This window comes from Ursus americanus, chromosome X (genome assembly GCF_024610735.1).
Source record: "Ursus americanus isolate L20-20 chromosome X, mUrsAme1.1.p, whole genome shotgun sequence".
NCBI classification, from domain to species: Eukaryota; Metazoa; Chordata; class Mammalia; order Carnivora; family Ursidae; genus Ursus; species Ursus americanus.
The window spans coordinates 47,628,870-47,631,978 of NC_142164.1; the positions used below are offsets into that span (position 1 = coordinate 47,628,870).

Here is a 3,109-nt window from a genome sequence, read left to right on the forward strand (position 1 = left end):
CTGCTTTACCAACTGATTTTATGTAATACTCTAAATTATTTGTTGTCATTTCAATAATTTTCACAGCATCTTCACCAGGAGTAGATTTCATCTCAAGAAACCACTTTCTTTGCTCATCCATAAAAAATAACTTCTCACCTGTTAAACTTTCATCATGAGATTATAGCAATTCAGTCACATCCTCAAGCTCCACTGCTAAATCTAGTTGTCTTGCTATTTCTACCACATATGCAGTTATTTCCTCCACTTCATTCTTCAACCCCTCAAAGTCCTCCTTGAGGGTTAGAATCAACACCTTCCAAAATCCTGTATTGTTGACATTTTGACCTCTTCCCACGAATGAGAAATGTTCTTAATGGCATAGAGAATGGTGAGTCCTTTCCAGAAGGTTTTTAATTTGTTTTGCTTAGATCCATCAGAGGAATCATTATCTATGGCAGCTATAGTCTCATAAAAGGTATCTCTTCAATAATAAGACTTGAAAGCCAAAATTACTCCTTGATCCGTGGGCTGCAGAATGGATGTTGTTAGGAGCACAAAAACAACATTAATCTCATTATACATCTCCATCAGAGCTCTTGGGTGATCAGGTGCATTAACAAAGAGCAGTGATATTTTGAAAGGAGTCTTTGTTTTTGTTTGTTTGATTCTGATAAGTAGGTCTCAACAGTGGGCTTGGAATATTCAGTAAACGATATTGTAAACAGATGAGCTGCCATCCAGATTGTTTTGTTCTATTTATAGAGCATAGGCAGAACAGACATATTTTTTTTTTACTTTGCAGTTTCAAAGTTTATTTCTAATACCAAAACTTGACAGCACATGAGGGGAAAGAAAAGCAACAAACAAGGAACAGCAAATAAATTTATCCTACATGCCACTTTCAGTCAACAGAATGTGGCTCTCTAGATAGCTGTGTTTAGAAAGAATCTGAAGCTTCAGCCTCACTTGTGGGAAAGACTTTTGCAACTGATTAGCAACATCAACATCTCACTCCACCCAGAATAAACCAATGGCACCAAAGTTGACAGCAAAGTTGGCATTGGCTGTACCAACAGCGCCAATAATGGGGCCAGTGAAGGTCTGACAAAATCTGGAGTGGGCATTCTGGTGGTATCTGGCCCAGAAGGTAAATGGGGTTCTAGACCAGGGATCACCAAAATATCCTTCCCCAGGTCAGCAGCTCAAACTCAATGTCATCTCAGCTCCAGGGCCCCAGTACAGCCTCATCTCTAATCCCCATGCAGGTTTTCCCTTCAGACAGGTTTTCAGCCTCAGCTGCAGCAGCATCCAGAGCATCCAAGGCCTCATCTGCAGTCTCCATGAACTGTGCAGTCCAGTCGCAATGATCTCTTTTCTGAACCTCTATCTCAGTACTTTCATCTCACTAGTTTCATGGTAGGAATGGAGGCCCCAGAGGAACTCATATTCAGGAGAGTTGTTGGGGACCTGTCTGTAATCCAGATACTTTTGCTTTACAAACGTTTAAGTGAGAAGTTTCTTCAGATCTCCAAGGAGAGGAGTCTCACCGTAGAATGCAGTCTCATCCTGTGTAGTTCCTCCCAGAGGACAGCTTCATTAGCATGGTTGTCATTCATGAAGGTGTTGCCCATACCACTAAGATAGCGGGGGTGGCCAATCAGTGGGAAGTGACCAATCAGGTGGCAGAAGCCAGTAGGGGGTAAGGGCCAGTCAGGAAGGCTTTGCCAATCTGGAGGACCATGCCAGCCTAGTGGATTTTGCCAAGCCAGACAACTGTACCAGGGCAGACAATGGGGTTCTTTCAAGAAACTGAGTTTTGCCAGGCTGGTGGGGTCTGCCTAGCTGGGAGGCTCTGATGCGCTGGTGGGGTCTACCTGATGGGTTCTGCCAGGCCAATGGGGTCTGCCAGAGTACATTGGGGGGTGCACAGTGTGGGTTCTGAGTAGTAACTGGAACTGGTGCAGACCTCCAGGTTCCCATAGCCAGTGAAGCCCACTTCTGATCCCCACTGCTGCTCTCATTCACATTCAAGTTATTAATCTTGTAGGTTCTCTTGCCCTGAGTTCTAGTCTTGGACTCCAGAATCTGATCCTGGAAAGCAACTGCTGATATCTGTGCAGCTGCACCATCAGATTCAGGGACACCTAGGTTGGTCTGTACTTCAGTCTGGGAAGTGGCCATCTTGGCTTGGTTAATATTCTGGGTCTCGGTATCAGCTGTTGGGGCCTTAGTGGTGTCATTCCAAGCCTTAAAGGCTGTCTTAGGCTAAGTGTTGACCATTTCACTGGCCCTGAGAGACAAAAAAATTGTAGGTGGCATTTGGGCCCATCTTAGTAGTGATGTTCTAGGCTTTAAAGACCATCTTGGACTTGTTAGCAGTTAACTCACAGGTATTTGCTGCCTGGGAAAATTGTGGGCAGCATTTGGGCCCTTTGGGGTGGCATTCTGGGATATATAGGCTGCCTTAGGGGGCACACTGGGTATCTCCTTGGCATTGAGCACCTGAGAGAAATCATAGGCACCATTTGGGCCTTTTGTGGTGGTGTTCTGAGCCTTAAAGTTGTTTGGGGCCTAGTGGCAGCTGTTAAAGCCTGAATATCAACCATCTCATTGGTTGTTGCGGGCTGTGAACTCTGGGGTCTAGCATTTGGCCCAGATGCTGTGGTCTGGTTGGTAGGTGGCACCTCCAAAATCCAAATTGCCTCCATCAGGGTCTGTATAAGCAAGGTACTGTCTTCTACAGAGGCCTCAGCCTAAGAAGTGGACGAGGCCCATACCATAGTACATTTTGTGAGCCATGGCTCCTGTCCCTCTGGCAAGAGCAGAGCTTTGCCTCAGACTCCAACCCCAACCCCTTTGTTGCCTCCCTTCTTCACCACTCAGAGGGTCAAGATTGCTGTGCTTGGCTCTCTGCAGCCACACCCTCTCCTTGTCCAGGAGAAAATGCCAATGCAGCATCATAGAATAGACATAACTCTTAAGGGTCCTAGGATTTTTGAACTGAGCATTGGCTTCGACTTAAAGTCACCAGCTGCATTAACCCTTAATAAGAGAGTTAGCTTGTCCTTTGAAGCTTTAAAGCCAGGCATTGACTTTTCCTTTCTAGCTATGAAAGTCCTAGATGGTA

General features: G+C 45.4%; 1 pseudogene; it reads right to left on the reverse strand.

The window, feature by feature from the left end:
• Positions 1-990: 990 nt before the first annotated feature.
• Positions 991-2,805, reverse strand: LOC123787789 (melanoma-associated antigen D1 pseudogene; annotated as a pseudogene).
• Between the last annotated feature and the right edge of the window lie 304 nt (positions 2,806-3,109).